The sequence below is a fragment of the Lathyrus oleraceus genome, chromosome 7, assembly GCF_024323335.1.
Source record: "Lathyrus oleraceus cultivar Zhongwan6 chromosome 7, CAAS_Psat_ZW6_1.0, whole genome shotgun sequence".
Classification (NCBI taxonomy): domain Eukaryota; kingdom Viridiplantae; phylum Streptophyta; class Magnoliopsida; order Fabales; family Fabaceae; genus Lathyrus; species Lathyrus oleraceus.
The window spans coordinates 151,706,394-151,731,223 of NC_066585.1; the positions used below are offsets into that span (position 1 = coordinate 151,706,394).

At 40.4% G+C, this 24,830-nt stretch overlaps 1 pseudogene; it reads left to right on the forward strand.

The window, feature by feature from the left end:
• The first annotated feature begins 13,811 nt into the window (after positions 1–13,811).
• Positions 13,812–19,710, forward strand: LOC127102537 (expansin-A1-like; annotated as a pseudogene).
• Positions 19,711–24,830: the final 5,120 nt, after the last annotated feature.

Sequence of the window (24,830 nt, forward strand, 5' to 3'; positions counted from 1 at the left end):
AAATGGCAATGCTACAGTAAATGATACCCAGAAAAATGGCGCAGCAAAACACTCGGTAACCACATTCATCACTATAATTTCTAGTAAGCATTTTTGTGAACCAAACTCAACAAACAACATATCAACATGTTCCTCTTGCCTTGTACATTAATACTGTAACAACCATAAACATCAATTTGAACTAACACAGAAACAAATAGCACAAACAAGTTTGGATGCATAACTTAAAAACTAGATTTCTCTCGACTCAAGCAACCAATTAACACGATTTAAAGCTTATTGAAACTAGCAAACAAAGATCTATACGAATCATATCATAGTTTAGCAAATAATAAGATTCGAATTTTTACCTGATTTTGGAGCAAAGATGGAACAGTGATGTATTGATGGTAATAGCTTGAAACAGATCTCCCCTATGCTTTGAAATGATGGATTCTTGAAGTTATTTGGCTCAGCAAGGCTTGGCAATGTCCAAATTGATTTTCACCATTGTTGTAGCTCCATGTAGCAGCAACACGAAATGATGTTACAGCAAGGAAAAAGGGTTCCAAACAAGCTCCAAATCGTTGATAGATGATGGAAATACCAAGGGTTGCTCGTGTCTTTTGAAGCTTTTGAGCAGAAATTGCAATTTGTCAAAAATGCAAATTGAGAGAGAATGAGAGTTTCTGTTTGGTAGAGGCTGTCACTAGGGTTGCAATCTGCAGAAAAATGCCTTTATATTTGCTGTTTAAGCCATGCTAATTGAATGATAATCTTGTTTAACTTAAATGAACAAAAATGCATTTTTCTAAGTTTGGAGAATATGGAAGTGGGGGTGTATGGTCCTGTACGAAATGGGCTTGTAAACAGGCTGCAAATGACCTTTAATTTTGCTGTTCCAAGTCTGCTTATGAAGTGTTAAGTTTGTTTTGCTTAAAAGGACCAAAATGCATCATTTGCTCATTTGACACCAAAGGCAAATGGAGGTGGTATGACAGCAAGCAGCTTGAATTTGGGCTTGGAACATGTTGCAAATGACATTTAGAATGAATCCCAATTGTCCAATTATGCTGAAAAGGCTTAAGTCAACAAGTCAAACTTGAGTCAAACTTGAATTTAAATGGAACAAGTCAAAAAATGCCATTTTGATTGGCAAGGTTTTGGTACATGATGCTTATATTTTTGGAAAGAGGAGGAAAAATGTGGTTTGTAGGAAAAAACCCCACCAAATTTGGCCTTATGGTTCATGAGATATGGCTTGTTGAAGTTCACAAATTTTTGAAATTGAATTGATCATATCTTGACAACCATACATGGGATTTGAGAGTTCTTGGACTTTTTGAAAATGGGAGAACAAGATCTTCAACTTTCATGTTGGGCAAAAATTCATTTGAAGCTTGTATCATGATGTAAGTTGAGGATCAAGAAGTTTCTATTTTTGGCAGTTGAAATTACAGGTCCAGTTTCTATTTTGGGAAATTTTCTGATTGGCTTCAAATTCTTCCATGATGTTGATTGCCATGACACATGAGGCCTATTAGGACATGAATAAGCTCCCTCAAACCATTTCCATCCATCAAAACCATAGAATCAACCATAGTTGACCAACTTTGACTTTTCTAGGGTTTTGGACTTGACTGTGCACTTCTGATGAATTCCAAACCCTAATTCCTTGAGACCTTGACTTCAAATGATGTCCCAAGTTGTGTGAACTCTTGATTATTGACCATGGTGCCCAAATTCCACAAGAATGGCCACCATCCACTGCTTTGACTGATTGTTGACTGTCTAGGGTTTCTGCCTGGCTGTGCATTGACTGATGACCTCTGAGCCTTCCACCCTTGACTTGAACACTTCAAAAAGACCTCCAAGTCATGTGAACTTGTTGGACAAACCCTAGGGCTTTGATTCCTTGAGAAACACCTTTGCTTGATTGGTAGACTGATCTCCTGATCAGTTTGACCTAATTCTGGCTTGCTTGCTCTTGAGGCAACTGAGGACAATGCAATGCTATGCAATGTATCATGATATGCTATGACCTAATATGATATGGTATGTACAATGATAGGTGCAAATTTGAGGTGCTACAGTTGATATTAAGGATGTTAGAGCCGGTTCATGTACCGTTAATATCAATGGAACTTGGGTGTCGATAAGGTGAAAACCTAAATCCACCAAAATGGATGATTGATATTAGGGATACAATGAGCTTTCCCACGACCTTTGTTTGGTGTGCTTTGTTTGATCCTTGAGTGTGATTGTTGCATTCATGCATTCATACATTCATCTGCACTTCATGTCATCAGCAAAAAAAAGAAAATTTTCAAGGAACTTAAAAGGGTTTATTTGCAAAATCTTCAGACATGGAAAGACCGAAAAGGCATACAAAGAAGTACAGCTTTAAACAGCCCGATGTAAAAGAGTTAAGGAATCTGACATCTTATGTATTAGATCCCTTGGGTTTCAAAGCTCGCTATGGGAAGCTTCTACCTCTGCTGACTACTTAGGTTGACGAAGGTTTGATGAGCACTCTGGCTCAGTTTTATGACCCCCTGTATCATTGCTTCTCATTTCCGGACTTCCAGCTGTTGCCAACCTTGGAGGAGTATTCTCATCTCATTGGGATTCCGATTCTGGATCAAGTGCCGTTCAGTGGCCTGGAGAGTATTCCGACTGCTCGAGAGATTGCCAGCTTGTTGCACATAGATGAAGATCTGATTAAAGCTAATCTGACTACCAAAGGCGGAATTCAGGGTTTTCCTTCCGAGTTCCTCATTGCTCAAGCTACCTTTTATGGGAAGGCCATGAGTGAGGATGCCTTTGAGGCTCTGTTTGTGCTGCTCATCTATGGATTGGTGTTATTTCCCAACTTCGACAAGTTCGTGGACATGAACGCCATTAGGATCTTCTCAGTTCTTAATCCCATTCCGACTTTGTTGGGCGACGCCTATGTCTCTTTGCATCTGAGGAACGCAAAGGGTGGAGGAGTTATTGTCTGCTGTCTACCTCTGTTATACAAGTGGTTTATTTCGCACTTGCCGCAGACAGTTGCTTTCAAGGAGAACAAGGGATGTCTACGGTGGTCTCAGAGACTTATGTCTCTCACCAATGATGATATCACTTGGTATGATCGCGTGTATGATACCGTCCAGATCATCGACTATTGTGGTGAGTTCCCTAATGTTCCTCTTCTTGGCACATGTGGTGGGATTACCTACAATCCCATTCTTGCACGACGTCAGCTTGGGTTCCCCCTGAAGGATAAACCCCATAACATTCTGTTAGAAGGTGTGTTCTTCCAGGAGGGTAAAGATCCCCAAGGCCTGAAAGCCAGATTTGTCCGTGCTTGGCGCAGTATTCACAAGAAGAGTAGGAACGAGTTGGGTCCAAAGAACTGCATTGCTTTGGAGCCATACACCTCTTGGGTCAGACAGAGAGCTGCCACTTACTTGATGCCGTATGATCATCCGAGACCTACACCGTTGGATGTAGCTGGGCCTTCAACCCTCCCTACCCAACGTGTAGAGAAGTTGAGAGAAGAAGACCTTTCGCGTGCTTGGATCCGTGAAAGAGAGGAATTGTTGCAGCAGCTTAAGGAGAAGGACGTTATGATTGAGTTCCTAGAGCATCGAGTGATCGACGATCCGAACGACACTTGGACATCTCTGCTTCCTCAGTCTTCCAAATTCTGGAAGAGGAGGTATGATCGACTTGCAAAGGAGAAAGCAGATATGGAGGCTGCCTATGAGAGAGAGATTAAGAAGCTGTGTACTTCTCGTCTTCCAGCATCCCGAGCTTCTAGGGATCCATAGGATGTTATTTCCCTTTTCTCTTTGTAATGATCAAAAATGCTGTACTTCTTTGTCTCAATATATTGAATGAAATATTTTCCATGAGCAATTAAAATGTTTAACTATTCAAAATATTGCAAATAATACCCTAAGGGTTCCTTGAAAACAAAGCATCTGCACAAGCATTTCATGCATCATTTTTGCATAAGCAGGTACCCTTTGTTTCTGGTCTTCTTGTCCTAACCCTTTGCTCTTCATTTATCTTGAAGACAAGCTGACTCACCGGTATTATACGCGAGTCAATTCTGGAAGAGTCATGGAGCAACTAGAACAAGAGAACCGAGAATCGAAGGAAGAGGTCGCCAGACTTGGCGCTTTGATGGAGCAACTCCTCGCTGCTCAGAATCAACCTGCTCCGACGCCCGCAACTCCCGTTCAGAGGACAGTCATCTCAGAGGTAGCCACTTCGACTGTGCCAGCCAATGCTCAAGTGCCCAATGCTATGCCAGCCGGGTTCCCTTGGGGAATGCCTCCAGGTTTTATGCCTGATCGGCCTGCGCCAACTTTCGTTCACATGCCGGCATCTAGCCCGGTCCCTGTTCCCGCTCCTCCTGTCGTGCATACCATGCCCAGGGTAGACGACACCATCTATCACTCCGAGCCGTCTGAGGGCCCAGACGTTTATGAAAAGATGGACGCCATGAACGACCAATTCCTCGAGCTGAGAAAGGAATTGAAGACCCTTCAAGGTAAAGATCTCTTCGGCAAGTCTGCTGCCGAGCTCTGTCTTGTTCCCGGTGTGAAGATACCAATCAAATTCAAAGTGCCTGACTTTGAAAAGTATAAAGGGAACACCTGTCCACTTGCTCACCTGGTCATGTACGCCAGGAAGATGTCCACTCAGACAGATAATGATCAACTTTTGATTCATTATTTTCAAGATAGTCTGTCTGGTGCCGCGCTCAGATGGTACATGAGCTTGGACAGTGCCAACATCAGATCCTTCAACGACCTTGGCGAAGCCTTCGTCAAGCAGTATAAGTACAATGTCGATATGGCGCCTGACCGAGATCAACTCAGGTCCATGTCGCAAAAGGACAAGGAAACGTTCAAGGAGTACGCCCAGAGATGGCGAGAGCTGGCAGCTCAGATCACTCCACCGCTAGAAGAGAAAGAAATGACCAAGATCTTTCTGAAGACTCTTGGCTCATTCTATTATGAGCGGATGGTAGCAAGCGCTCCCTCTGATTTCACCGAGATGGTGAACATGGGGATGCGTCTCGAAGAAGGTGTCCGTGAAAGACGATTGGCGAAGGATGAAAGCTCTTCTTCTAAACGATATCGGGCGTTTAAGAGGAAAGAAGGGGAAACACATGCTGTGCAATCCCAGCCCAAGCATAGAAGACCCTCTGTTCAGAGGAAGCCCGCACGTCGTGCCGGTCATCAGCATCAGGTGGCTCATATAGCACCTGTCTTCAAAACAATGCTCAGCAACATCAGCAGTACCAACATCAACAGTATCAGCATCAGCAACAATATCAACAACCTCAGTACCAACAGCAACAGTCTCGTCCACAGCAACAGGCTTACCAGCCTCGTGGTAGCACAAGTAATCAAGCGAATGTGAGTTATGATAGGAAGAAGATCAGTTTTGATCCGATTCCCATGTCTTACGCAGAGTTATATCCCTCTCTAATAGAGCGGAAGCTGATTACTCCAAGAGATCCTCCGGCTATACCGATCAACCCTCAGTGGTGGTATAAGCCTGACTTGCACTATGTCTATCATTCTGGCGCTCTGGGCCACGATATAGAGAATTGTTTTCAGCTGAAGACCAAGGTTCAGGACCTTGTGAGATGTGGTATTCTGAGTTTTGAAGATTCAGGTCCAAATGTCACCAAGAACCCATTGCCTGCGCATGGGAAATCCGTCAATATGATTCAGGAATGCCTTGGGAAGTACAATGTCAGATTTGTAAGCCACATCAGGCAGTCGTTGGTTGAATTACATCGTTTGCTGTGTCAGTACAGCTACTTGGAGCATAACCACGACAAGTGCCGCGTCTGCTCGATTAACCGCTTGGGTTGCGACCAAGTACGCAGAGAGCTTCAAAAGCTGTTGAACGAAGGTACCATTGAGATTCTGCAGAATCGCAATGTTGATAAAGCTGAGCCTGAAGTAAACGTCATCTCACCAGTGTTCAAGTTACCCGAGCCTGTTGTTATTCGTTACAATAGCAACAAGCCGAAGGCTTCCCCTTCCTTGATCATTAAACCGGCCGGCCCTGTGCCTTATTCATCTGACAAAGCTGTACCATTCAGATATAACCCTGTTGCTGTGCAAGATGGGGTAGAAGTGCCTTTGCCTTCAACTTCCGTAACCACTGTCGCTGATGTAAGCGGGTTGACCCGAAGTGGTCGTGTGTTTTCCGCACCTGCCAAAGCTCATGTTGCTTCTGATACTATCGAGCGTCCTGTAGGGACCGCGGTGAATATTCAGAATCCGGCACGTGATGTTGCCAAACCATCCTCCTCTCTACAAAAGACTCCTGTTTCTTCAGTTGGCCCAAGTGGCATTGTAGATGAAGAGTCTGATGAGATGCTAAGGCTCATCAGAAAGAGTGAGTATAACATTGTAGACCAGCTTCTACAAACACCATCCAAGATTTCCATTCTTTCTCTGCTGCTGAATTCAGAACCCCATAGGGAGGCTCTGCAGAAAGTCTTGGATCTGGCGTATGTTGATCACGACGTCACCATTGAGCAGTTTGATAGTATTGTTGCAAACATCACCGCTTGCAACACTTTGAGCTTTTGTGACGCTGATCTCCTTGAGGAGGGAATAGACCATAACACGGCTTTACATATCTCAATGAACTGCAAATCTGATGCAATGTCCAATGTGTTAGTGGACACTGGATCTTCTTTAAATGTATTGCCAAAGACCACACTCTCCAGATTGTCATATCAAGGTCCTCCTATGAGGCAAAGTGGGGTTGTTGTGAAAGCATTTGATGGGTCACGCAAGACCGTGATTGGGGAAGTTGATCTCCCAATCAAGATAGGACCAAGTGATTTCCAGGTTACTTTCCAGGTAATGGATATCCACCCATCATATAGCTGTCTCTTAGGCAGACCATGGATTCACGAGGCTGGCGCCGTGACATCCACCCTACACCAGAAGTTGAAATTTGTCAAAAATAAGAAATTGGTTGTGGTAGGGGGAGAAAAGGCTCTCCTGGTTAGCCATCTGTCTTCTTTCTCGTACATTGACGCTGAGGATGAAGTTGGAACTCAGTTCCAAGCTTTATCTATTGATGAACCAATCGAGAAGAAGTCTCCTTCATTCACTTCCTACCGTGATGCGAAGCTGGCCATTGAATGTGGTGCAGTTGCTGGATTAGGGAAGGTGCTTGAACTTGAAGACAATAGATCCCGGGCTGGCATTGGCTACTGTTCTGGGGCATTTAATGAGCAAGGTTTGTTCACAAGTGGAGGATTCATCCATGATGATCAACCTGAAGAGGAAGCTGCTGCTATCTTGGAAGAAGATACAAAAGATGTGAACAACTTCGTTATTCCTGGTGGTGTCTGCCACAATTGGGTCGCTGTAGATGTTCCTACAGTCATCCATAGATCAGAGTAATTGTTCACTTTGTTTAAAACCCTTCTCCCGTGCCAAAAGGAGAAGTGATGACATTGTTGGCAAAGCATATATACAATGATGTTTTCATTTAATTAATGCATTGTTTAACATTTGTTTTCCCTTTGTTTTCACTTTTTGCTTTTCCGCATGAAATCAGTGATCACAAAAAACCCATAAAAACAATAATAAAAGCAAACATTTTTTCATCTGCATAATGATTTGTTTGTTTAAATGCCAAAGTTTTTTCATTAACCAAAATCATTATGCAGGTTGATCCTAAAACCCATTGAACATAATGATCCAACGCCATCTCCCAATTTTGAATTCCCTGTATTTGAGGCAGAGGAAGATGACGTTGAGGAAATTCCTGATGAGATTACCCGTCTCCTTGAGCACGAAGAGAAGATCATTCAGCCGCATCTCGAAGACTTGGAAACAGTCAACTTGGGGTCTGAGGATTGTGTTCGCCTGGTGAAGATTGGGGCACTTCTTGAAGGGTCTGTCAAGGAAGATTTGATCAGCTTGCTACGAGAATATTCAGATATCTTTGCTTGGTCCTATGAAGACATGCCGGGTTTAGATACAGATATTGTGCAACATTTCCTGCCTTTGAAGCCTGAGTGCGTGCCTGTGAAGCAGAAGCTCAGAAGAACTCATCCAGATATGGCAGTGAAGATCAAAGAGGAAGTTCAGAAGCAAATTGATGCGGGGTTTCTGGTGACTTCTACATATCCTCAATGGGTGGCCAACATTGTGCCTGTTCCTAAGAAGGATGGAAAAGTCCGTATGTGTGTTGATTACAGAGATTTGAACAAGGCTAGCCCGAAAGACGATTTTCCTCTACCACACATTGACATGTTGGTAGACAATACAGCCAAATTCAAAGTCTTTTCCTTTATGGACGGATTTTCTGGATATAATCAAATCAAGATGGCACCCGAGGATATGGAGAAGACAACATTCATCACACCTTGGGGAACATTCTGTTATCGAGTGATGCCTTTCGGTCTGAAGAACGTCGGAGCCACGTATCAACGAGCTATGACTACCTTGTTTCATGATATGATGCACAAGGAGATAGAAGTCTATGTTGATGATATGATCGCTAAGTCCCGAATGGAAGTTGAGCATATTGAGCATTTGTTGAAGCTTTTTCAGCGTTTGAGGAAGTTCAAACTCCGCCTGAATCCGAACAAATGTACATTTGGAGTCCATTCTGGCAAGTTGTTGGGTTTTGTGGTAAGTGAAAGAGGTATTGAGGTTGATCCTGCAAAGGTCAAAGCAATACAAGAGATGCCTGCATCCAAAACTGAGAAGCAAGTCCGAGGTTTTCTTGGCCGCTTGAACTACATTTCCAGATTTTATCCCACATGACTGCCACATGTGCGCCGATATTCAAGCTCCTTCGGAAAGATCAGTCTCATGATTGGACCGAGGATTGCCAGAAAGCTTTCGACAGTATCAAAGATTATCTGTCTGAACCTCCGATATTATCTCCGCCTATGGAAGGAAGACCTCTGATCATGTATTTAACAGTTCTTGAAGACTCGATGGGTTGTGTACTCGGTCAACAAGATGAATCAGGGAAGAAAGAATTTTCTATATACTACCTCAGTAAGAAGTTTACTGATTGTGAGTCTCGGTACTCTATGCTTGAGAAGACGTGTTGTGCTTTGGCTTGGGCTGCTAAGCGTTTGCGCCAGTACATGATAAATCATACAACTTGGTTGATATCCAGAATGGATCCAATTAAGTATATCTTCGAGAAGCCTGCTTTAACTGGGAGGATTGCCCGTTGGCAGATGCTGTTGTCTGAGTATGATATTGAGTATCGAGCTCAGAAAGCTATCAAAGGTAGTATCTTGGCTGACCATCTAGTGCACCAGCCGATCGAATATCATCAGTCTGTTCAGTATGACTTCCCCGATGAGGAAATTCTGTATTTGAAGATGAAAGATTGCGATGAGCCTACACTTGATGAAGGTCCGGAACCTGGTTCCAGATGGACGATGGTGTTTGATGGCGCTGTTAATCAATATGGAAATGGAATTGGGGCAGTAATCATTACTCCTCAAGGTTCACACATTCCGTTTACAGCAAGGCTAACTTTCAAATGCACGAATAATATGGCGGAGTATGAAGCCTGTATTATGGGACTTGAAGAATGCATTGATTTGAGAATCAAGTATCTTGATATGTATGGTGATTCGGCCCTGGTTGTTAATCAGATCAAGGGAGAATGGGAGACGAATCAACCTGGTCTCATCCCGTACAGAGATTACGCAAGGAGAATTTCAACATTCTTCACAGAAGTTGAATTTTATCACATTCCTCGAGAGGATAATCGGATGGTAGATGCTCTTGCTACGCTTGCTTCCATGATTGTAGTCAGATGGTGGAATGATGTCCCCAATATTACTGTGATGCGCTTGGACAGACCAGCTCACATATTTGCAATAGAAGAAGTGAAAGATGACAAGCCTTGGTATTTTGATATCAAGAATTTCCTCCAGAACCAGGTCTACCCGCCAGGGGCATCTGTGAAAGATAGGAAAACTTTGAGAAGGTTGTCAGGCAGTTTCTACCTCAGTGGTGAAGTGCTGTATAAGAGAAATTTTGATATGGTTTTGCTCAGATGCGTGGATAGACACGAAGCAAACCTATTGATGACTGAGATCCATGAGGGTTCATTTGGTACTCATTCCAATGGACATGCCATGGCTAAGAAGATGTTGAGAGCATGCTACTATTGGCTGACAATGGAGTCTGACTGTTGCAAATATGTGAAGAAATGTCACAAGTGTCAAATTTATGCGGATAAGATTCATATTCCTCCGACACTTCTGAATGTGATTTCATCACCATGGCCTTTCTCTATGTGGGGAATCGACATGATCGGCATGATTGAGCCGAAAGCGTCCAACGGACACAGGTTTATTCTCGTAGCAATTGATTACTTCACCAAATGGGTTGAAGCCGCTTCGTACGCGAATGTAACCAGGCAGGTGGTTGTGAAGTTTATCAAGAATCAGTTGATTTGCCGTTATGGTGTGCCAGAGAGGATAATTACTGATAATGGATCTAATCTGAACAACAAGATGATGGATGAGCTGTGCGCTGAGTTCAAGATTGCACACCATAATTCTTCTCCCTACAGACCTAAGATGAATGGGGCTGTTGAAGCTGCTAATAAGAATATCAAGAGGATTATCCAGAAGATGACTGTCACGTACAAAGATTGGCATGAGATGCTGCCATTTGCTTTGCATGGATATCGTACGTCTGTACGCACTTCAACAGGGGCAACCCCTTTCTCTCTTGTTTATGGCATGGAAGTTGTTCTCCCAGTAGAGGTGGAGATCCCATCAATGCGAGTCTTTATGGAAGCCAAGTTGACTGATGCTGAATGGATTCAGAGTCGTTATGACCAATTGAATTTGATCGAAGAGAAGCGATTGACTGCCATGTGTCATGGTCAGTTATATCAGCAGAGAATGAAGAAAGCATTCGATAAGAAGGTCAAGCCTCGTGTGTCCCGAGAAGGTGACCTCGTGCTCAAGAAAGTTTTGTCTTTCGCGCCCGATTCCAGGGGCAAGTGGACTCCAAACTACGAGGGTCCATATGTTGTTAAGAGAGCCTTTTCAGGCGGAGCTTTGATGCTTACAACAATGGATGGGGAGGATTTCACTCGTCCTGTGAATTCAGATGCAGTCAAGAAATACTTTGCCTAAAAAAAAAAAAAGTATATGCAAATGAAAAACAGAATAGCTCGCTAAGTTGAAAACCCGAAAGGGCGGCTTAGGCAAAAATGAGCGTCTCGGTGGAGAACCCGCAAGGGTAATCCAGGCAAAAATTAGAGACTTGAAAAAAGAGAGAATATTTGCATCCCGCTAGATTGAGTACCTCACCCTGGGGCAATCTAGGCAAAAATTAGGGATTTGGCAAGTGACTGCATCCTGACAAGACTTTCTGTTCACCAGTCGTCATTTCGTCAGAAGATTCTCGATTCGTCGTCAACCGAAGCTTCGGATACATCGAGATTCAAATTGGTAGAGAAAGGATCATTATGTTCAATGTAGCCCTCTTCCAATATATATCACTGATTTCAAATTTGTACAGATCTATGGAGTCTTGCCATTTGCAGGCTACCATTCCATCAAATCAATTTGAGCTTTTTATCCAATTATTTGCACTCTTATTTGTTTCAATTCAACAAATGTTTTGCATGTTTTAAATTGATAAAATGTCATTGTTTTAAACAAATAAATTTTTCAAAAATATTGTTTTAAACGAAGTGAACATTCACAATATTGAAAGGATACTCAAGAATATCTCAGTGCTCTCCCGAGGGTGGCATGATTTCCAACAGGTAAGACATTTGTTCATATTCCTGGTTTGGTTGTATCTTCTTTCTTCAGATCTTTGTTGGGGTTGTTCCTCAAACAGAGTTGTTGTTGGGGTTGTTCCCCAGTATAATCGCAAGCAGAGTGTTGTTGAAGACTTCGTTTTCTCCAGCAGCAATCTTCCCTAGCATGGATGTTCCCTTGTGAGTTTCAGCGGTTGATTGGTTTGTCATCCTGGCGCCCCATCACTTTCTCCAGTGGGTCGACATCCCCAGACTTTATTTGCCTCCTCAGCACATTCGCAAGCAGAGTTGTTGTCACTCTCCCCAGTGCAGGTGCCAGCAGAGTTGTCTGTTTCCTCAGCACGGTCGTTTTCCTTTTAAAAGACTCGGTAAGTCGGCGGTTCGATACCCGGTACTTTACCTTTTCCCCAGCGAAGTCGTCTGTAGAGTTGTTGCTGTCTCTCTATCAGAGTGTTTGTTCTCCTCAGCAGAGCAGGATTTATTTTCTTATTCAATGGTTGATTGGGTTGACATCCCAGTATTTCAACCATCTTTTCCTCAGCATAGTCTGCAGAACGTTTGTTGTGGCAGTTTTGCCTGTTGAATACTCCTTCAATCCCCAGTATGGTCGGATGATGGCTCTAGTATTCAGAGAACGGATTGATTTCCTGACTGCTTGTGATCCCCAGTAGAGTGGCTTATATTGCAGAATCTACTTGTTGCGATCAGTTTGTTTTGTGTATTCTCCCCAAGTAGAGTGGCTTGTTGCAGAGTCTACTTGTGTGATACATTCTCCCTCAGTGGGTTGTTCCCCAGCGGAATTATGTGGAGTTGCTTCTACGGCAGTTCGTGCTTGTGCAATGCACCTTTTGTTTCTCAGTTGACACTGGGATCCCCTGCAGATATCTTGGGTTTTCTCTTGTTCTCCAACAGATTAGTCTTGGTGGCTGTTTTTGCCTGTTGTGACTTTCTGTGCCCTGATCGGTTTGTTTGCTGATCCGTCACTCGGAGATTTGGTTTCCTGATATCTTTGATTCTCTGCTTCCTCAGCAGTACCTGCAGATCTTTGTTTCTCAGCATATAGATCTTCAGCAGATTGGCTTTCCAGTTGGTTTTCCCCTGGAAGTATAATACCGGGCGTTTGATTCCTGGACCTGTTTGTGTTAGAATTGTCTGTTTTGTCAGCATTCATTAAACATAAAATCATGCATATTCATGCATGTTCATAAACATTCAGATATTCATGTTGCATTGTTTGCCATATATCTTTTGATTGTTGTGTCTCCTGCAACGGGTGATGCAGATCCCTAATAGGTCTCCCCTAGCAGATGTCGGGTGTCTAAATCTCTCCATATAGAGTCAGCCCCGTAAGCAGAAAGTGTCTTTTGTCTGTCCTTCTGCAGTTCCCCACTGAGATATATCCTCGTGGATGACGGTTTCTTCCGTATCCTCCCAACACATATATTGGGACGGATTTTCCTATTTGAGTTACATCCTCATTAGGACATGTCTTGATTCAGTCTGTCTTTTCGGATTATTCCCGAACTGGCTATTTGTCAAAAGTCTTGTGCTTCCCAGTGGGTTGTTCCCCAGCGAAGTAGTTTTGGTTTTCTACCTAACAGTCGGTAGTTGTAAATCCTATTTTCCTGCTCTCCGGCAGTTTGTGGTTTGTTATAAGCCCTATCTTGGTTTCCCGTGCGGATTTGTGATTTGTTCTATCCCCACGCGGAGTTGTTGGTTTTCTACCCCGTATTCGGTATATGTAAACCCTAATTTTGTGGTTATCCCCACCAGAGTTTGGCCCTCTGCCTACAAACCAGCAGTCGTAAGTCCTACCTTTGCGGTTTTTCTACCTACGAACCGGTAGTCATAAACCCTGTTTTCTCCACTTGCAGAGTTAATTTTGTTGTTCATCCCAACCGATGACAATCCCCTCTTTGTGGTTATCTTCATTCAATACTTGATGTTGATCTTCCTTTCGCTTGGATAAGTTGCTCAGATAAGCACGCCTAACACAGCCTCGCCATTAAAACATACTATAAAACCTGCACAGTCGAGGGTATGGAACAAACGCTGCTGCTTTGAGCACAACACTTTTCAACAACGGTTTAAGCTGTGGCTCTTGCTATGAAATTAAATGTGCAGGTGACCATAAATGGTGCCTTCCTGGCTCCATTGTTGTCACTACTACCAACTTCTGTCCACCAAACAATGCCTTACCTAATAATGCAGGAGAAAGGAAGGTATAAGGTTCACTATCAATGGACATTCTTACTTCAACCTAGTTCTTATCACAAACGTTGGTGGTGCTGGTGATGTGGTTGCTGCGTCCGTCAAAAGGGTCAAAAACTGGTTAGATTTCTATGTCAAGAAACTGGGGACAGAACTGGCAAAGCAACAATTATCTTAACGATCAAAGCTTGCTGTAAGACCCCAATTTTGTCCCTAAGATCCCTCATGGCTCATATCATACCATATCATGGCCTCAAGGATCATTGCATACCTTTGCTTCCCTCCTAGTGGGTGGGTATCTTGTGAGTGTGGTTCTTGATCACCAAGCATGTATTGCATTTGTATACCATTGCTTTTCATCTGTCTATTAACCAAAAGTACAAAAATATTGTCATCTAACCATGTTACTTGCAGATGAAGCCAATTAGGTCAAATCAGTCAAAGTCAGTCATTGAGATAGATGGTGGCCATTCTTGCAGAATTTGGGCACCATGATCATTCATCAAGAGTTCATATGAGTTGTGACATCATTTTGAATCAAGATCTCAAGTGGTAGGGGCTTGGAATTCATCAGAACATGGTTCAGTCAAGCAAAACCCTAGCAAAGTCAACTGAAGTCAACTGTGGTCAACTGTGCACTTAATCAGTGATTTGATGGTGGGAATTGGTCTGAGAGGTCTCATTCATGTCCATATAAGCCTCATATAACATGTCAAACATCCACAGTGAAGAAAATAAAGTCAGACAAGAAATTTCACAAAATAGAAAGTTGACCTGTAATTGGAATTTGCCAAAAATGGAAACTTCTTCTCCTCAACATTACATCATCATAAAATCTTCAAATGAATTTTTTCCTAACATGAAAGTTGAAGATCTTGTTCTCCCATTTCCAAAAAGTCCAAGAACACTCATTTCTCATGTGTGGTTGGCAAGTTATGATCAAATCATTCTCAAACATTTTTGAACTTCAAAAGGCCATAACTTCCAAACCATTTGGCCAAATTGGGTGGGGTTTTTTGCTACAAGTCCTATTTGATGTGCTCTATCCAAATCTTTCATCACAATTCACCAAAAATATTCCAAGCAAAATGGCATTTTTATGGTGGTTTGAATTAAAATAAGTGAGGTGAAAAATGGACTTTCAAAATAAACATTTTCAACACTTTGTGCCAATTGGAATTGTTCTGAAATCACATTTAGAGGTTGTCCAAATCCCAAATTCGTGCATATGCATGCACCCCATGCAACTTGTGTTGGTTTTTAGCAAATTGGTAAAAACACCCCATTAACCAAATTTCCAATTACCACTTGATTAACCTTGCTTAGTAATGTTAAACAGAACATATATACTTCATTTGGAGTCTGAAAAAACCCTAGCCGCAACACAAAAAAACCAGATCAAAATATCAATTTCTCTCAAGCTCTCATTTTGCTCATTTGAAACTTTTTCTGAAAATCTTCAAAGAGCACAAGCCTTGGTTGATTGTTTCATCATATTCCATCCTTTTGGAAGCTTTTGTGAGCATCAAACAACCACTGTAAGCAAGGAATCTGCAGCCGTTACTTCTAAGCATTTCCATGGCAGATCTCGATTTGAGCTAGAATCAAGGTTGCTGAGCTAAAACCCTTCATTCATTCATCACCTGGAACTTGAAGAAGCATCTGTTTCAACCTTCCACAGCCAAACAACATCTGTTTCATCACTGACCTTCAAATTTGGTAAGATTTCGAACCTAGCTATTTTCTAAATCATGATGTGCTTTGAATAGGTCTTGCCTTGCTGATTATTTTGAACTTTGAATCATGAAAAATGGTTGTGTATTGTGTGAGAAACATAACTTCAAAGTTTGGTTGTCATTTGTGTTTGTGCATGTTTCTTTCATGATAGCTTGAATTAATGAAAATGGATGTTGTAATGTTGATATGCATTGCTTGCTGATTCGAATGGTGTATTTGATTGCAAATTCTGGAACCAAAAGTTCATCACGATTTTGATGATGATGAACAGTGCGCTGAAACCCTAGTTCATAAACCCAGAATTCATGTTTGGTTGCTGGAGTCGTGTTTTGCATGAATGTTACTATTTCATTGCCATGAACCAATAGCCGTGTGACACGCTTCTTTTTGATACGCAGCGTTTCATTAACATGAACGCTTTATTACAAGTTTGCCACCGGTCATTTAATTATTTTATTTAAATCATTTTATTTTTTCAATATTTATTTCATTTGATATGCTCAACTTACAAAAATCATAAGTCAATCAATTTTGATCCAAATTTCATGGGACTTTTTGCAAAATGCTCTACATGGTCTTTAGTTTTCTATCATGATTTTTCCAGATTTTTTGCATGTGTGGATTTTAAATTGTGCTAGAGTTTGTCATATGTGTCCATTTTATGTATGTCTTGCCAAATCAATTATGAAATGATGATACATTATCCAATGCTTCCCAAATTGTTTGTGCTTAAACTAGACACATTCATGGTGATTTTGGTGTAGAGTTTGTGAATTTATCATTGTTGGTTGTGGAGTTATGATTTTTTGATTTAGGGTGTGACAATTTGTGTCACACCATTGATGTCCAACTTCATGATTTTAATTACCATGCTTCTTGAACTCAAATTGGTCTGAATTTTTAAATGAACATACTTGTGGATGTCTAGTTTACATGTGAATTTTTCTGGAATTATTGATGGCATTTCCTATTTGTTTGGGATTTTCTCCCCTGTTTGGTCATTTGTTGACTTTTTTGTGACACATGTTCTCATATGATTTGTGAAATTCTCATGCATTATTGGATGGACTTGAAATTTTACATGTGATTAGTAGACATCTTAAGCTTTGTCATGGTTTTGGTCCCATTCATTTATCATATGTTTTCACTGTTTTATGAATTATTGAAGTTGGTGCATGTTTGGTTGACTTCTTTGAGCTTGCTTGAACTTGCTTTGACTTTCTGATTTTCATTGACCTACTTCCCTTGATCCAAATGAGCTGAAATTTGGTATGCTTACCATATTATGGATGATGTTTGATCATGAATTATTTGAGAATTTATTGAAATGTTTATGATTGGTTTTGAGTTAAGTCTTGCTGTTGACTTCTTTAAGCTTCTATATGACATGTCTTGACCTAATTTGCTTATGAAATGATGATGATGATTGATATGAACATGAAACCACTTGGGTTTGCTTCTTGATTGTTTGAACTTGATTTTGGACACTTTTCACTTGCTGTTTTGATTTTCTTATCTCTTTTTGACCCTAGGCTTGTCCTAGTGGTCATGTTGCTCATGTTTAAGTTTGTTGTTTCAGGTTAAGCAACAAATGCTTCAAAGAGATCATTACAAATTGAATGAGCTTGATTGATTATCATGAACTAACTTGTTTGTTTTGTAGGTTGCTTGGCTCACATGCTTTGAGCTTTGTGCATTGCACATTTAACTAATTGTGTTGACTGTTGATCTCTATCTCATTTTGATTTAACTTTGAGTTGTGTACTGATTCTGTTTGACTGGTTTCAGGTACCTTTAGTTGCTCTGTTCTTTTAAGAACTGGCTTTGCTTTGCTTAAATAGAAATTTGCATTGAGGTATAACTTCTTATCTTCATGTAGTCTGGAAGACCTGGCCTGTTACTTGGCCAGGCAACTGTCTGAAGTCCTCCTTAAGAGGCAATGCTTGTGTGTGTTTACATTTGTCCCAAGCAGGAAAAGTCCTTTGAATAAGGCAATTGGTAGAATCCAAGAGATATGCAACCTATCTCCTACTATTCTGTGTGTCACTCACCTTGCTCACACTACATGTGTTGATGCATAGTGAGTAAAACCCCAAGATCTATCGAGTCAATAATCTGTGGAGAGAGTTCCTACTTTCTGAACTCCCACACCTTCTAATATTCAAATGCTCTCCCTGGCCAGGGATAAGAGCAATGAGGCACACCCCTCATATCTTTTCATCCGCTTCACCTTAGCCCCTCAATGGCAAGGTTAAGAGCACCATTAACCCTATTCCAGTTGGCTTCAATGCCTAACCCTTTGTGTGAGCCTGATTGTTTGGTTATAGTGTGTGCTGAATGACTTTAATTGATTGATTGCTTATCTCATATACACATGTCTGCTTGCATGCTTTGTGCATTTATCATCATCAATTACTCATTAGTGCATGATCATCATTTCATTTGTCTCTGTGACATATCTTTGTTGTTTGCCCATTGAGGACGATTGTAAGACCATCCATTGGCCATTGTTCCTATGATATGGAAGTGAGTATAAGACCATCTCATTGGCCACTCATCTTCTCTTTGTTTGTTGCATTTGCATTTGTTGTATGTGAGGATGCAATTGTAAGTCCCTGCAAGTTGGCATTTGCTTTCCTATGATCATATGTTGGATATTGGTATAAGCCCAGACAGATTGGCATCCGGTATCCAAGTTTCATTTTGTTTTAGGAGATTAGAATAAGTCCATCTATTGGCTTCCGACATCCTTGTTTCTTTGTTTAGGAGATTGGTGTAAATCCATCTATTGGTATCCGGTATCCGCTTTTGTTTGTGAGATTGGAGTAAGGCCATTGAGTGGCATCCGGTATCATTTGTTTGCTTATTTTGCTATTGCTCATTGCCTATTCCAAAGGACATACTTGAATCATCCTCTATATGATTTCAAGAAGTGAACCTCTTAGGAAGTTTTACAATCCATCCTCATCCATTCATCCCTCTTTGTCCTAAACCTTTTCACACTACTTTCAAAACTTGAGATAGATATTGTGCAAACATCTTCATGCTTTTAAATTAAAAACCTGGACCCCAAGTCCTTGACTTTTTCAAACTCCATTTCATAATACTTCTTTTGAATCAATCTTAATCATACTTTGACCCTACTTTCACAATCACAATCAATTAACTTCACCCATTCAATTGTTTTGGCTTTGTCCATTGTTAATCTTTTCACACATTAGCCATAGGTTTCAATTATCATTGTGGTTGATGTAAACCTCACCTTATCCTTAGTGAGTCGACTATAAGACTTCCGTACTGAAAACAGGGTTAACCCCTCTAGTACGTCGAAGTTATCCTCGCATGGTGGATGTTGGTCTTGGTCGAGTTTTCTCCCATTGATAATGAAGAGCCTCAGTGCTATTGTTTAAAATTGAATCCACTAACTTTTGGAAATCTTTTAGCCCAACTACGGCGTTTTGATCCTTACCTTTGATGGAAGGTACGTAGGCAACGGGTTCATCCGTTTGAACACAAAAATAATTAACTTGTACATTCTTTTCTCATCATCCCAATCATGTTTGCACAACACTTATGTCATAACAAATAACAATTTTATACAACAAGTGTGAAAAGGGCTCCCTAGGAGTACCTAGGACGTAGTGGGTGCCTAACACCTTCCCATTGCGTAATTTACCCCTTACCCAGACTCTCTGATCTTTTCATTTGTTTTCTATGTGTAAAACTTCTTAGGCTTTTGTTCGCTTTTTAGCTAGTCCTTTGGATAAATAAAAGTGCGGTGGCGACTCGAATTCATTGTATGCTTTGCTTATGGTTTAATCAATAAATCATATAGCGACGAATACACCGCTACACTTGCCTTTCAAGGTTACAACAAGTGATGGTCGAACTGTGGTCTCCAATAATGTTGCTCCAGCTACATGGTCTCGATGTCTTCCATCGAAATCGCAGTCGCATATTCACAACCAACAAACATAGTTCCGCATCATACATCACCCACCCATGTCATCGAACTCCTCCACGAGTAGAACCTTCAGACACCATAACGCTCCATGACACCATAACAAGCACCACCACACATGCCCATCAACCTTCATTCTAACCTCCAAAATTCAACCACAACTGAACAACACATAATATCGAGATCAACAAAAATCCAGAAAATTAAAAGAAGACGAAGAAAGAACGAGGGAAAGGAACGAAATCATCTTCAGTTTCCACATCCGAACCGCTCACAACCACCGGGTGAAACCACCCATAAACCACTTTCTTCAAGCTGACCACAAGCCACGCCGCCGCCTGGAATACCCAAACCCCACCATTAATAAGCTTTCGCCGTTGACGGTTTTCGGCGACAATCAGGTCTCGACGAAGCCGTTCTCAAAAATATTGATGCATGTAACCAACTCTCCACCATCACTCGCCTCTGAACCCCGACCGTATTACCGCCAGATCTATCGGTACATCTTTTTCCGATCTCACGACTCAAGCAGATTGGTAACTTTTTCCTTCTCTTCTTGAGTTTTAATTTTTTAGTGTTTATCAGAACATGATTCAATATTTTATGAGTGTTTGAATATGAAAATAAAAGAGATTGTTGTTTATTTCTTGTGAGAACAACAAGAGAGATGGAGCATGAGATTGTAAAAAGGGGAAAGTTTTTTTCCTATCCGTTTGTTGCGTTTCATGTAAACAGAAGAAGAAGTTTTTTTGTTTTAATTATTACTGCCACGTGTCGCATAATCGTTGGCTTTCTTTTAAATTTTGAAAAAATAAAGTAAAAGGGGATAAGATTAGGATCATGGCAGGGACGGTTTTTCCTTTTGTATAATTTTATTTATTTATTTATTTTATATTATTATTATTATTATTTTACTATAATGATTTAATTAGAACTAGTGAATATTTTTAGATTAGGCTTGTGTACTTTGGCCCATGCTGACTTGCTGTTCACCCATGCACCTGTATTTGTTCTATTTGCTTTATTATTATCTCTTCATTTGATTAGTTTAATTTAATTGTTAATTAGTCATTTAGATTTTAAATGTTTAGTTTTCATATTTAATTAATTGTTGAATTTTTGATATTGAGCTTTATTCGATTAGTCGATCTTCGTGTATTAGTTGGTTTAATTAGGTTTATTTCTATCCGTGCCCATATTGTCAGGCATGTAAATAACCACACTTGTTTTTTTCACAAATTTAATTTCACCAACATTTCATTCGATTTCAAAATTAATTCCAACTTTCCACAATTTTAAGATTCATTTCAAAAAAAATTCATTTTCAATCATTTCACAATCAAATATCTCTCCAAACCATTTTCTCAATAAAAATTTGAAGAAAAAGATTACCCTGGATGGAATATCCAGTCGTAATCCCGAATATTAGGCTCAAGCTGTAAGAGCTTGCAAGCCATAAATATTCGTCTTCTCTTCAAAATACTCCAATATTCAAATCATTTTCATAAGTAAAATCTGAAGAAAAAGATTACCCGGATGAAATATCTAGTCGTAATCCCGAATATTAGGCACAAGTTGTAAGAGCTTGTAAGCCTATGTATTCGTCTTCTCTCCAAAACACTTGTAAATATTCAAACCATTTCCTTAAGCAAATTTGGAAGAAAAAGATTACCTGGGTGAAATATCCAGACGTAGTCCCGAGTATTAGACCCAAGCTGTAAGAGTTTGCAAGTCACAAGTACTCGTCTTTCAAACTCCAAAATACTTAATTCCGATCTTAACCTCTTTCAATAAGATGGAAATGGAACATGGTGGATACCGTGCACTCTTGAGATTAAGATTCGAGGTGGATGCCTAGCCTATCTTAGCTCTCGTCCTCATTTAAAATTATCGATGCGGTTTCTTCAAACCCTTTCTCAATCAAATTCAAAAACAATTTATTCTTATTAAACATTTTTTTGCAAATAAGATGGAAATGGAACGTGGTGGATACCACGCACTCCTGAGACTAGGATTCGAGAAGGATATCTCGCTCATCCAAGTTCTCGCCATTATTCAAAACACATCAAACCAATTAATTTCTTTTCTTGCCGCCGTGCGATTAATCAAAAAACCTTTTCATAAACGAAAGACATATTATCTTAAGATGATTGTAGCGGTGTATTCGTCGCTATATGATTTATTGATTAAATCAAAAGCAAAGCATACAATGAATTCGAGTCGCCACCGCACTTTTATTTATCCAAAGGACTGGCTAAAAAGCGAACAAAAGCCTAAGAAGTTTTACGCGTAGAAAACTAATAAAAAGATCAGAGAGTCTGGGTAAGGGGTAAATTACGCAATGGGAAGGTGTTAGGCACCCACTACGTCCTAGGTACTCCTAGGGAGCCCTTTTCACACTTGTTGTATAAAATTGTTATTTGTTATGAAATATTTATTATGCAAACATGATTGGGATGATGAGAAAAGAATGTACAAGTTAATTATTTTTGTGTTCGAACGGATGAACCCGTTGCCTACGTACCTTCCATCAAAGGTAAGGATCAAAATGCCGTAGTTCGGCTAAAAGATTTCCAAAGGTTAGTGAGTTCAATTTTAAACAATAGCACTGTGGCTCTTCATTATCAATGGGAGAAAACTCGACCAAGACCAACATCCACCATGCGAGGATAGCTTCGACGTACTAGAGGGGTTAACCCTGTTTTCAGTACGGAAGTCTTATAGTCGACTCACTAAGGATAAGGTGAGGTTTACATCAACCACAATGATAATTGAAACCTATGGCTAATGTGTGAAAAGATTAACAATGGACAAAGCCAAGACAATTGAATGGGTGGAGTTAATTGATTGTGATTATGAAAGTAGGGTCAGAGTATGATTAAGATTGATTCAAAAGAAGTATTATGAAATGGAGTTTGAAAAAGTCAAGGACTTGGGGTCCAGGTTTTTGATTTAAAAGCATGAAGATGTTTGCACAATATCTATCTCAAGTTTTGAAAGTAATGTGTGAAAAGGTGTAGGACAAAGAGGCATGAATGGATGAGTATGGATTGTAAAACTTCCTAGGAGGCTCACTTCTTGAAATCATATAGAAGATGATTCAAGTGTGTCCTTTGGAAAAGGCAATGAGCAATAGCAAAATAAGCAAACAAATGATATCGGATGCCACTCAATGGACTTACTCCAATCTCACAAACAAAAGCGGATACCGGATACCAATAGATGGATTTACACCAATCTCCTAAACAAAGAAACAAGGATGTCGGAAGCCAATAGATGGACTTATTCCAATCTCCTAAAACAAAATGAAACTTGGATACCGGATGCCAATCTGTCTGGGCTTATACCAATATCCAACATATGATCATAGGAAAGCAAAGGCCAACTTGCAGGGACTTACAATTGCATCCTCACATACAACAAATGCAAATGCATCAAGCAAAGAGATGATGAGTGGCCAATGTGATGGTCTTATACTCACTTCCATATCATAGGAACAATGGCCAATGGATGGTCTTACAATTGTCCTCAATGGGTAAACAACAAAGATATGTCATGAAGACAAATGAAATGATCATGCACTAATGAGTAATTGATGATGATAAATGCACAAAGCATGCAAGCAGACCTGTGTATATGAGGTAAGCAATTAGTCAATTAAAGTCATTCAGCACACACTATAACCAAACAATCAGGCTCACACAAAGGGTTAGGCATTGAAGCCAACTGGAATAGGGTTAATGGTGCTCTTAACCTTGCCATTGAGGGGCTAAGGTGAAGCAGATGAAAAGATATGAGGGGTGTGCCTCATGCTCTTATCCCTGGTCAGGGAAAGCATTTGAATATCAGAAGGTGTGGGAGTTCAGAAAGTAGGAACTCTCTCCACAGATTATTGACTCGATAGATCTTGGGTTTTTACTCACTATGCATCAACACATGTGGTGTGAGCAAGGTGAGTGACTCACAGAATAGTAGGAGATAGGTTGCATATCTCTTGGATTCTACCAATTGCCTTATTCAAAGGACTTTTCCTGTTTGGGACAAATGTAAACACACACAAGCATTGCCTCTTAAGGAGGACTTCAGACAGTTGCCTGGCCAAGTAACAGGCCAGGTCTTCCAGACTACATGAAGATAAGAAGTTATACCTCAATGCAAATTGCTATTAAGCAAAGCAAAGCAAGTTCTTAAAGAACTATAAGCAACTAAAGGTACCTGAAACCAGCCAGACAGCATTAGTATACAATTCAAAGTTAAATCAAATGAGATAGAGATCAACAGTCAACACAATCAGTTAAAATGTGCAATGCACAAAGCTCAAGGCATGTGAGCCAAGCAACCTACAACACAAACAAGTTAGTTCATGATAATAAATCAAGCTCATTCAATTTGTAATGATCTCTTTGGGTATTTGTTGCTTAACCTGAAAAAATGAACTCAAACATGAGCAACAGGACCACTAGGACAAGCCTAGGGTCAAAAAGGGATGAGAAAATCAAAACAGCGAGTGACAAATGTCCAAAATCAAGTTCAAACAATCAAGAAACAAACTCAATTGGTCTCATGTTCATATCATTCACCATCATCATTTCAGAAGCAAATTAGGTCAAGGCATGGCATATAGAAGCTCATAGAAGTCAACAGCAAGACTTAACTCAAAACCAATCATAAACATTTCAATAAATCGTCAAATAATTCATGATTAAACATCATCCATAACATGATAAGCATATCAAATTTCAGCTCATTTGGATCAAGGGAAGTAGGTCAATGAAAATCAGAAAGGAAAGGCAAGTTCAAGCATGCTCAAAGAAGTCAACCAAACATGCACCAACTTCAATAAATCATAAAACAGTGACAACATATGAGAAATGAATGGGACTAAAACCATGACAAATCTTAAGATGTCTACTAATCACATGTCAAATTTCAAGTTCATCTAATAATGCATGAGGATTTCACAAATCATATGAGAACATGTGTCACAAAAAGTCAACATATGACCAAACAGGGGAGAAAATCCCAAACAAATAGGAAATGCCATCAATAATTCCAGAAAAAATTCACATGTAAACTAGACATCCACAAGTATGTTCATGCAAAAATTCAGACCAATTTGAGTTCAAGAAGCATGGTA